This window comes from Muntiacus reevesi, chromosome 21, assembly GCF_963930625.1.
Source record: "Muntiacus reevesi chromosome 21, mMunRee1.1, whole genome shotgun sequence".
NCBI lineage: Eukaryota > Metazoa > Chordata > Mammalia > Artiodactyla > Cervidae > Muntiacus > Muntiacus reevesi.
The window spans coordinates 28666930-28679891 of NC_089269.1; positions in this window are offsets into that span (position 1 = coordinate 28666930).

Genomic DNA, 12962 nt, shown 5'->3' on the forward strand with positions numbered 1-12962 from the left:
AGAGCACCTGACTCATGCATCCCACCTGGGCTGGTGGTCCGTTTCACCATAGATAGTATACATGCTGTTCTTTCAAAACATCCCACCCTCACGTTCTCCCCCAGAGTTCAAAAGTCTGTTCTGTACTTCTGTGTCTCTTTTTCTGTTTTGCATATAGGGTTATCGCCACCATCTATCTAAATTCCGTATATATGTGTTAGTATACTGTAATGTTCTTTATCTTTCTGGCTTACTTCACTCTGTATAATGGGCTCCAGTTTCATCCATCTCATTAGAACTGATTCAAATGAATTCTTTTTAATGGCTGAGTAATATTCCATGGTGTATATGTACCACAGCTTCCTTATCCATTCATCTGTTGATGGGCATCTGGGTTGCTTCCATGTCCTGGCTATTATAAACAGTGCTGCGATGAACATTGGGGTGCACGTGTCTCTTTCAGATCTGGATTCCTCAGTGTGTATGCCTAGAAGTGGTATTGCTGGGTCATATGGCAGTTCTATTTCCAGTTTTTTAAGAAATCTCCACACTGTTTTCCATAGTGGCTGTACTAGTTTGCATTCCCACCAACAGTGTAAGAGGGTTCCCTTTTCTCCACACCCTCTCCAGCATTTATTGCTTGTAGACTTTTGGATAGCAGCCATCCTGACTGGCGTGTAGTGGTACCTCATTGTGGTTTTGATTTGCATTTCTCTGATGATGAGTGATGTTGAGCATCTTTTCATGTGTTTGTTAGCCATCTGTATGTCTTCTTTGGAGAAATGTCTGTTTAGTTCTTTGGCCCATTTTTTGATTGGGTCGTTTATTTTTCTGGAATTGAGCTTCAGGAGTTGCTTGTATATTTTTGAGATTAATCCTTTGTCTGTTTCCTCATTTGTTATTATTTTCTCCCAATCTGAGGGCTGTCTTTTCACCTTACTTATAGTTTCCTTTGTTGTGCAAAAGCTTTTAATTTTCATTAGGTCCCATTTGTTTATTTTTGCTTTTATTTCCAATATTCTGGGAGGTGGGTCATAGAAGATCTTGCTGTGATTTATGTCGGAGAGTGTTTTGCCTATGTTCTCCTCTAGGAGTTTTATAGTTTCTGGTCTTACATTTAGATCTTTAATCCATTTTGAGTTTATTTTTGTGTATGGTGTTAGAAAGTGTTCTAGTTTCATTCTTTTACAAGTGGTTGACCAGTTTTCCCAGCACCACTTTAAATGACTTCCTGAAGACCCAGTCTCCAGATAAAGTCATACTGTGGGGTTAGAATTTCAATATATGAATTTAATAGTAGTGGGGCACAGTTCAGTCCATGGTACATGTTTCAACATTCTCTTCCTTGAAATCATATACATATACACACACAAAAACACTCAAATTCCTTCATGACCCCAATGCCTACATCTCTTCAGGACTAAGTTCCTTGAAGTCATGTTTATCATCATACAATGCCTTCATTTTTCTCTTCTCCCATCAGAAACGAGGTTAAAATCAGGCTTCCTATCTCACCACTCTAATGATACCTTTAGGCAAGTGACATCATTGATTTGCTTGCCAAATTCAACTGTCATTTTTAAAAAATGTCTCCTTTTCTTGTTCTTCTTTTCCATTTGACAGTGATACCTTTTTCCAACTTGAGAGTCGTCCTTTGGTTTCCATGAAGTCATTGAAGTTGGAATAATTAACTAGTCTATTATTTGTTCATAATATGAACTTCCCTGGTTGCTCAGGTGGTAGGGTCTGCCTACAATGTGGGAGACCTGGGTTCAATCCCTGGGTTAGGCAGATCTCCTGGAGAGGGAAATGGCAGCCAGTATTCCAGTATTCTTGCCTGGAAAATCCAGTATTCTTGCCTGGAAAATCCCATGGACGGAGAAAGCTGGTAGGCTATAGTCCATGGGATCGCAAAGAGTCAGACATGACTGAGCGACTTCACTTCAGTTTAATATGAACCCAGTAAATATTTGTATATAAGAATTAATTATTTTAATTTTATTAGTTTATAGCTTCTATATATAATATGCTATGTTTCCAAGGTTAAGCATCAAATAAAATGTATATACACATTAATTAGAGAAAAGATCATTTGATAATTTCAAGTTACCTTGTTATTTTTCTCCTAACGGTGCTTATAAAAATTTTACACAAGCCAATATTATCTAAATTATAAACAACACGATTATATCATCTTTCAATAATTATATTTTATAAGCAATGTTTATTAAACATATGTTTTAAATTAATGATTTTTAGCAAAATTACCATTATTTGTTATGCAGGATGGAAATATTGGCAACACTTCATATTCAACTCATTATTATTTAAAAAGTTATAGCTCTGTCAAAATCATGATGGTTTATTCCAATTGACGCTTCATGCTGTTTGGTTGCTTTTTTGGTTACTTATTGTGTCAATAATACATTAGTGTGACTTAGTATTCATACTCTTGAATCCAATTATTTTCTGGGTTGTTTACATATCTAATAGCATTACTTCAGTTTCTATTGCATTCTCTTCATATCTTCAAACTAATTAAGATCACCTTTAAATATCATACATGTCTAATCTCTGTAACCCAGAGATGAAAGGCATTTTAAAATCTTTATCTTCATACTGTTTTTTCTATGATTATAAAATCATTTTCAAGATTTTAAAATCTTGAAAAATATTTGAATTGCAAGATAGTTTACTTTCAAAGTAAACTTGCTTAGAATTTTAAAAGCTTATCTCTTCAAAGTTGCCTGGGTAAATTTCCAGAAGATACTGACCCCAGATGTAGGATGAGAATTTGAGAAGTTATTGTGTCTCTCTATTTCTGGAAAAAAGTACATAGAGGACAAATTAACCAAACCCCTAATGTTTCAGTTTCTCTGACTTAGCCTGGATGACTATGCTTAATAAATTTGCTTTACAAATTATGAAATATACATAAAAGATGAATAAAAATATACATGTATGTGTACATCAATCAATACTTAACAATCAATAATTAATTCTCAAATTCTTGGCCATCATATTAAAAAAGAAAACATTACCAGTATGTAAACTGCCACTCTGTGTAATATGGCACCCTCTTCCTGCTTTTCAAACAGTTATACATAATTTGGGTTAATGATTCATTTGTTTTTTTCCAAAATAATCCCATTGGTTTTTTTCCTAAAGTAAAAAGAAAAGTAAGAAATGAGTAGTTCAACCCAAGACAAGGATGGAGGGAGTTCCCAGGAAATTAGAGAAAAGAAATAGGAAAAGACTCGTGTGTCAGGCCAGAAAATCAACCAATTCAAATTGGAGTGGAAGGATGGGAGATTTAGGTAATTATATCTTCAACAAAAAGAAATGGATCAGTTAATGGAGAATTAAGGGCATTTAAACTTATGACAAAGATTTAACAAATGAATAAGATTAAGTGTATGAACATTAATTAAGTGTATGAACATTAAGTGTATCAACTACAACAAAAGAATTATAAAATAAAGAAAATGTATAGATATCTGTAAATAACATTTACAAAGGTGAAATACAAATCCTCATTATTATTGGAAAAGAATAATAATACAATACATTTGGTTGGAGGTAGGACTTATGGGATTTTATGAACTTACACTCTTGTGAATGTGTGTTTGTGCATAAAATGTGGATGATGATTGAGAGTTAAAACCTTGTCCACTGTATTATTAAGCCAATAAATTGGAGGTTAATAAAACAGTAAAAAACAATGAAAATATCAGTTATCAATATCTAAATATTCTAAAAAACAGCCAAAGTTTAAAAATAACATTAAATAACAAGAAAAAACATGTCAATTATCAATATTTACATATAAAAATCAGTAGATATAGCTAGAGTGCTAAAAATATTTTTCTCTCTAGGAGTATCATGAAGGATAACTATTTAATATTTAGAATTACATCCAAGGAGTCTGCAAAAATATGTTTTCTAAAATGTTATCATAAAATGAATTTCTATACATATTCTAATGTTATTTTTATTGAGAAATGATGAGTAAATATAAAATGCTGGCCATCATGTATGGCAATGCTATGTTTCTCTAGGCTAGTTTTTGTCCATTGAGGGAATAATTAAAATAATTTTAGGGGCTTTAAATTTCTGGTTTATTTCTTTAATATGAAGTGTTCAGTAAAGACAGTTATTATGCACTATCTACAGAGCCTTTACATCATTTTATGAATAAAATGTACATTAATGGTAATGTTCTGAGACTACATATAGACAGAAATATTTACAGTAATATTTACTATTCATTTTTTTCTTTAATAGTCTTGTCTTTCCTCCCTACATTCCAAGGCCAAGGTTTGCTATCAGTTCTCCATAGAGGCGAAGCAGAAGTGGAACCTCACTGCTAATCCTTTTTCACCCTTTTTTGCTGTTGTTCAGTGGTTAAGTCGTGTCTCTATGAACTGCGCAGGCCAGGTTTCCCTGGCCTTCACTATCTCCCAGAGTCTGCTCAAACTCACGTCCCTTTTCATTCTGAATTATGGCCTACTGCTTTCCTATTCTACTCTGTGAGTCAGAAAAAGGAATTAAAATTATATCATTTTTAATATCATAATTTTTGATGAAACAGTTTTTAAAAATTATTTTCTTTCAGATTCATCACTTCTGGGCAACTGGCTATCATGTTTATATCTAGTGCTTTTGTTTCTGATAGAATGAGATTGGTTTTCCTTTAGAAAAAAATGGTTTTTACAGTAGTGATTCAAAATGATCCTTATTAGATTCTAAAATATTTGTTAGGTTAGTGTTTCTGTAGTTATTAAAGTCATATTTTCTTATTGTCCCCACAGCACACCCAAGATGCAACCAAAGACATAAGTGGTTTTCCACTAAAATGCTGTTGATGATTATTTTCATAAATTTGTGACAAAATACTCTAAATATAAACAGTAAATACAATTCTCTTAACTTTCCTCCTTCTTATGGAATATTTAAAATCCTTACTTAATTAAAGAATATTTGAAGCTCCAGAATTTATTGTAATTTTGAGTTAGAAAATATTCCATTAACTAGATGAATAGGTCTGTTCTCACTATTGATCTTTTTTGCTTTGAATAAATAAAAACAAAGGCATCTGCTTATATGCATCCAAAGCTTTGTGTGACTTCTAAGTACTGAATTATGTATTCCATATAAATGGATTTTTCTTTTATGGCTTAGTTTTCCAATATAATTCCCAGCTGAATTCAATTTTCATGTAAGTGAAGAAACAGCCATTCTAGCTTAAGGTAGACAGCTACATTGGATATAAAGGAAAATTAATGCATATTAGTAATACAGATGACCAAACATCTCATCCGTATTTGGATTAATATACTGGGTAAAGTGCTTACTCATGTAGTTTAAGAATGTGGTAATCAAATGTGACCAAAATGCACTGCACTATAACAGAAAGTCTTGAAAAATAAAAACATGTTCACGTATAGTTTAAATAAATCCATCAATATACAATAGGTTAAAAAAAGGAAGTACACAATTTTAGTAGGACATTCTTATTTTCTGAGAACAGTATTATTAACAAATCAGTTATGCTTATTTCACAAAATAGTTTTTTGTTCTATTGTTAAATAAAATCTTATGGTATAAATAAACTGCAGGTTTATAAAGTATGGCATTACAATATTATTATATACATCAAACTCAATATGTTTTACTATTGGCAGAATAAACAAATTAAGATGATTTTCATCTTTGATACAATTGTATATACATGTGCTTTCTCTTAGTTTTCATATCTGATAGGACAATATTTAATACTCACATATTTTAACATGATATTTGCAATACAATTGAATTATAATAAAGTGTCAAATTTCCTTGTAGTATATGTTGTTAGTACTAAATTTATTCTGTCTTCTTTATTGAAAATTTATGTAACTACCCCATTACATATGGGTTTAATCAATTTTAAGATTATTGGCAAAATCAATATAGGATTCCATATTTTGGCTGTATACAAATCTCCTTTATATCTTTATTTATATATTTTATTATACACTATTTAAATCTTTATTATTTTATATCTTAAAAAGAAGCAATAAAGTAAAATGAATTATTTTCAATAAAAATTTACAGATTATATATGTGTATCAGTCATAGAAAAGATGCTTAAAGATGTGTATTTTGAATCATTCCTACCAAGTAAGTTACATAATCTCACTACAATGTGTGCATAAACTTCACAGGTAAGTGGATGATTTGTTATTCAGAGAGAAGATAAACTTTAATCATTGTAACAGATGTTTAAGCCTGCATATCAGAAACGCAGTTTTGCTCCATTAAGGAGACATTTTAATAAGGAAAATAATGCAGAATGCTTAAGAAGTACTGTTCTTTTGAAAATGAAAAATCAGTCCTATAAAATGTGAAGGATTATTTGAGCTGTGTCCTTTACTTTATACATGGAATGAGGTGTCCTGGGACAATGCTAAGAATGGTTTATGCTAAATTTATGAAGATTTTGTGGGAAATTTAAACTGGAGTTTGCATAGAAAATGTTCGTTATGAAATGAAAAAAAAAACTGTCTTATTAATTGTAAGTAAAAGTTTAATATTTTTAATCATTTTAAAGATAGCCTAAATAAAGACTAGCCATGCAAATAATACTAATAATTGACACTAATAGACAATATGTGCCAAGTATCAATAAGCACTTTACATGAACTATTCAGTTTAACTGACTATGGTTCTGTCTTCCCAAAAATATCTTAAAATTCTAGTTCATAAAAAAGATGATACACATTATCAGATACTTGAAATTTTTATATAACTATAATATGTAGCCTGTTAAATTGATTGTGCATGTATAGGTGGTTAGCTCTTTGTCTCCTTGAGACCCCTAATCTTTTTTAATCGAAAACCAAAAAAAAAAAACACTCAGTTAATTGCAAAATCATTAGGAAATGCTCTTTTATCATGATGGTAAGGGTAAGTTCAAGCTATGATGCACCTCTTCTGCAATGATAGAAAAAATGAAGAGAATAAGAACTAAAATAAAACAGCTGGTATCAGTAATTTAATATATTCATGACCCCGTGAGAGAACAGAAAATTGGCATGAATACCTTTACGATTAGAGAAAAATCTCATTTTTTGAGGACCGTGGCTTAAACTGAAAATATAAGATTCAGTCATGCTAGCTCAATGCAGTCATCTTAGGTTTTGTTTATGGTCTGTGCGTGTTGGAGGAGAGGGGTGAAGAATGAAGGTCGGGGAAGCAGAGACAGAAGATATAAGCATACAATCGCAGCTTTCACATCCTCCTGATTATGCCACAGTTGTATGGATACAAATAGATGTCTACTTTCATATGTAAATATTCATTAAACTGAAGATAAAAAATAAATTGCGGGACCAACATTTAATGGATGCTCAAAGAGGAAACGCGCCTGAGAGAGCCAATATGCTGTGTGAGGACCATAAATTCATTCTAAAGCAGAGATCTGATCTTTCCATTTGTACCACAAGATTGAGAAATGTGTCATCACTTTTGTCTATCGAACTGCAGGGTTTGTATAAAGTAAGCTTGGAAACAGCAGCAACAAGACAGAATTGGAATGGACATTTGGATATCATGGGTCACACAAAATGTGTGTTTGCTAGAATCCTTCCTAGCTTTTAAGCTGAGATTCTCAGAGTGACAACTTTCAGATGCTGACAGAATGAGATGAAAAATCACTTTGTGGATGCTGTATTTACAATAAGTAGAATCAACATCCAACTTCTTGGCATCTTTCCCTTTGAGATGATGTGGAAACCCTGTCTGGCAGCATACCCCTGCAAAGCCCCTCTTATGACTGGAGCAGGTTCCTTTCTGAGACCAGGAAAAGACATCACTACCCCAGGAGAGAAATCACAAGTCATCCTGAACTTCTTTTAGTCTCTCTGATGCTCTGGGCCAAATGAAAGGAAACAGACCATCAGCCTTTAAGAGGAGTGGTGTGCAGGAAATAAGTGTTTACTTGACCAGTCAGTAAAGTTCATTCACTCAGAGTGCATATTAAAAATTCAAGTATGGGAGGGATTTCTAAGTCTTGGTACACTCAAAATTTGATTCAGTTGTCCTAATTTGTTTATGATCACATAACACTGCTACATGAAAAGATGTGATTCTCTAATGGTTCACATGGGGTGTGTAAAACCAAAGATTATTATAGATACCAAAGATTTGTTATTCTTAGATATGCCCTTAAGCAAGAGTGAGTTTTGACTTATAATTAACTTTTCATGTACTAATTAATAATGCACCTCTAAAACATGCAAAATAAATAACCAGCTGAGAGTGTTTTCTGCTGATTTCAATTGTGAGCAAAAATCTACACCAGCCCCCTGAATCCCTGTAGTAAGTTTTGCTTCCATTTTAAATAAAAAATGTAGACGCAGCTTGATCACAGCCTCTGTAAATCTGAAATTTGTATTTTCTGGCCATTTAAGCAAAACTGTTTCTCTGTTTTGTCCAATGCTAATGTTTATTTAGTTCTTCATGTGATTCTCGCTGATGCACATTAGTTAGCTAAATTTTAGTTTTGAATTATAGAAGTGCCTGGGAAGGTTCCTATGGCCTAATGACTGAATCTGAGGGTTCAAATGAAGTTTGTTCTCTAACTCTTTTTGCCTTATCTCACTCTGTCTCTCAAAATATACTTTTCTTCTCTTATACCCTTCTACTGTAGGTTGAAAGCCTATGCAAGAGAGTTTCTTGCAACTAGTTTCTGCTACTTCTGTCCTCATATGACCTTGTCACCAGCTCAACTAGAAAAGCCCCAGAGGGGACTGTGATTGGCCCAGTGACATCTCATACCTACCCCTAAATCCTTGTAGCAGAAGATGAGTGAGATCTGATGAATTCGCCTAGATCTAAGTCCACACCTGTCACTGGGTGAGATGCTGTGTCTGACAGCACCACTACTCCCACAAGGACCAAAGCATTAAGGATGAGGTCATCTTTAAAGGAAAGGATGCTAAACACAAAGTTTAAGTCCACTAGGGTTGATGCACAAGCCAGAATCAGGAAATGCAGAGCAAACCTACATATGTCAATATTACAAAAGTTGTTTTCTTATCATATTATCAGGGTCCAGTCAGAAAATAACACTAGTTATTTAAACAGAGAGAATTTATGTAGAGAATTAGTTAAACAGGTAGTGGGTGAGTGAGTATTAAGCACTCAGTCATGTCCAACTTGTTGTGACCCCATTGACTGTAGCCCACCAGGCTCCTCTGTCAAGTGGAATTCTCCAGGCAAGAATACTGGAGTGGGTAGCCATTTCCTTCTCCAGGGGATCAACCTGACCCAGAAATGCGACCCAGGTCTCCTGCCTTGCAGGCGGATTCTTTACCATCTAAGCCACCAGGGAAGCCCTAAACAGGTACCGGAAGACTTAAAAGACAAAGTAACACTGAGTTATCTCAGAGGAGATAACTACAAGAAGCAGCTAGAACCTCTAAGTCTGAGGGAACTTTTCTCTCCCTACCAAAAGAAGTTGGGATTTTAGAACCCAGAAGGTTGGATGTCGATACCTGCAGTGCTAGGAGCTGGACCTCTGAGGAGGGAGTATTGGCCCCCTAGTGATCTGTGAGGGACCGCCATGAGGTTCACTCTTGGGATTTGCAAAAGCAAACTGGAAACAGGTACTAGATACCACTCTGAGTGAAGAGCATTTGCTGAAGGGACAATGAAAGTAAAAGAAAGCAGAACAAGGAGGAGCAAGTCCTTTCTTCTTCCTCCAGCCTTCCAGTCTTCTTCTAGTGTCCCCTATTAGCAAAGCCTATCACAGCTCCTGCCAGCAAAGCAGAAATGTAGTTTATCAAGTCCCAGCCTCAGCATCACAAAGAAGAGGTTAGAAGGGTAGATTTGAAGCTGAGAGACGACAGCTTAAAAACAAGCACATCAATGATGGTAGCTTCAATTATACATCCACTAGAGGATATTTATGCACTAGTGGTGGGGTTTTGTCTGTATCTGTAGACACATCAATAGTTAGAAACATGCACAAGAGAAACATACACATCTAAGCGCAAATCACCACCAGACATCTCCTTGCATTCAGTTCTATCTTACCACCCACTGTTTTTTTAAAGCCATATATTCTTATATCAAGTTCTTTCTGCTCTAGGTAGAGATCTTTGGAATCATAATCTACTTAGACCTTGGAGTCTGTGTATCACCTTTTCAGTAAAGGAAGTTTTTTTTTTGTTTTTTTTTTTTTTTTTTGCATTATGAATTCAGAACTTTCACCTGAGACTATTGCTTGAATCTAGCTGACTTGAACTGAAAGACACTTTTAGGGAGGTATTTTTTTCTTTTAAGTTTATTCTGAACATTTGTTAAAGAAAACCAAGGTTTTTGAGTTTTCAAAAAAAAAAAAAGTTCTATTCAGTTAAACAGTCTTTGTTTTCCTTTCCTTTTATTTTCTTATACTTCCCCTCTCCTCACAGAACATCCCAAACATTGTTTTAGAAATGGTGCAGTATTTAGTTGATTCTTTTAGCCCACCTTAAAATAAATGATGGATATAAGAGAAAAATAGACATTAGGACTTTATTATGATAAAGATATTTTGAAATCCATTAGGAGGACTGTAGCAATCTTGATAAGCATGCATAAATGATTTGTTTTTGAAAATTCACTAAATAGCAGTGGAAAAGTTTAATGTGAAATCTCACCACAGCTAATTATATGTATGAGCTATGTTGAGTAGTTTGCTAGCCCAGATAACCTTTAAACTTTGGCTGTAATGGTAATTTACTTAATGGAGGCGCTTAATAGAAATATTGAAACAAATATACCTCCTCAGATTTACTGAGATTGGATTGGGATGTTAGGAAACATGAATGTGCTGTGCACACATACTGACAGAAAACCATGTCATTTTAATGATTCATAATTTCTAATTAGCCATGATTATTCTGAGTGGTTGTGGATATACATTTTAATTGTATCACATACCGCAATTTCCAATTTCCGTGGAGACGCTGATGAAGTGAAAGTCATATTGCAAAGTCATCATTTAAATATTTGAGAAATGGAAGGCTTTGAGAGGGATAAATATCCACAGCTTAATTATGATTTCTATTGATCTCAAAAGTCAATTTTGTCCCTGTAATACAGATGACTGTCTCCTCCTTTCTAGCTCAATGTCATGGCAGGGTTTTGGAATTGTGATGATGCCCTGTTCTCAGTGGATGAAGAGAATGCTATCCATTATGTATTCAACTTTTTCAAAGATAGAAAGCCATCAAAGTTATAGAGGCAGGGCAGGTAGAGCAAGTGAACAAAATGTCATTGTCACAGTTGGAGAGTTTAGTTTGAGTCAGAACTGACTGTTGAAGGTAGAAAGGCCTCATCTTGATACTCATTTGTCACATGATTGTTTAGTAGAATTATTTGGAGGATAGTTAATCAGATTAATTTTGCACTTAGGTTTTAAAGTCCAAAGTAAAGAACTGGTAGGTTTGCAAGCAAAAGACAAGATATGTCTGAGCAAGATATGTCCCCCAGTAAGGAGAGGAAATAAAGCAAGTAGCAGACATGTATCTCCATGATGATTAGAACAGTTTACAGCTATTTGATGGCTTCTTCTAGATACAGGAACATTCTATATGGCATGTAGGTCTCAGGTTACATGGCATAGGAAAGTTGAAATAAGCACAACTAAGCCACCTTAGAAGTGGTGCCCGCTTCTATTCATTTGTGGCCCAGAAACTGAATGCAATCATTAAGAAGACTTGATCCCATTTCAACATCCATTTGTAATGACACACAGCATGTTTCTTCACTTGAGATTCCATAAAGACAAGGGGAGACTGGTTATGAACAAATACTGCTACAATTAGATTGAGAAATGGATATCATTTACAGTACAGTTAACTAAATTTAAAAAATTACTTATCAAAACTATAAATGAAATTCTGAGAATTTAATGTAATCTTTTGATTTCTTCTCATCAATAAATTGGTAATAATAGCTTGCAAGATATGACCAGTGAATTGCCTCTGTTTTAGATTAATCAGATCTGGATTTCTTTTCTTCATTCTATTTGACTTGGTATATCTTTCATGCTTATCTTATGCAACAGCAATAGGCTTAATTATGTAGTGTCCATATAATGTAACTCAATTACAAATTGAAAAAAAGTGCTTACACATTTAAAATCATAATAACATACTAAGGAATATTGATAACAATTTTGCAAAAATGCATTAATATGTTGATTTAGTCAACAAACATGTACCAATGCATAGAGCCTCTCAGTTCAGTTCAGTTCAGTCCCTCAGTCATGTCAGACTCATTGTGACCCCATGGAAAGCAGCACGCCAGGCCTCCTTGTCCATCTTCAAATGCTGGAGTTTACTTAAACTCATGCCCATTGAGTCAGTGATGCCATCCAACCATCTCATCCTCTGTCATCTGCTTCTCCTCCTGCATTCAATCTTTCCCAGCATCAGGGTCTTTTCAAATGAGTCAGCTCTATGCATCAGGTGGCCAAAGTATTGGAGTTTCAGCTTTAGCATCAGTACTGGCAATGAATTTTCAGGACTGATTTCTTTAGGATTGAATGGTTTGATCTCCTTGCAGTCCAAGGGACTCTCCAGAGTCTTTTCCAACACCACAGTTCAAAAGCATCAATTCTTCAGCACTCAGCTTTTTTGATAGTCCAACTCTCACATCCGTACATGATTACTAGAAAAACAATAGCCTTGACTAGAGAGACTTGTTGACAAAGTAATGTCTCTGCTTTATAATATGCTGTCTAGGTTGGTCATAACTTTCCTGTCAAGGAGTAAGCATCTTTTAATTTCATGGCTGTAGTCACCATCTGCAATGATTTTGGAGCCCAAGAAAATAAAGTCAACCACTGCTTCCAGTGTTTCCCCATCTATTTGCCATGAAGTGATGGGACCAGATGCTATGATCTTTGTTTTCTGAATGTTGAGCTTGAAGCCAACATTTTCACTCTCCTC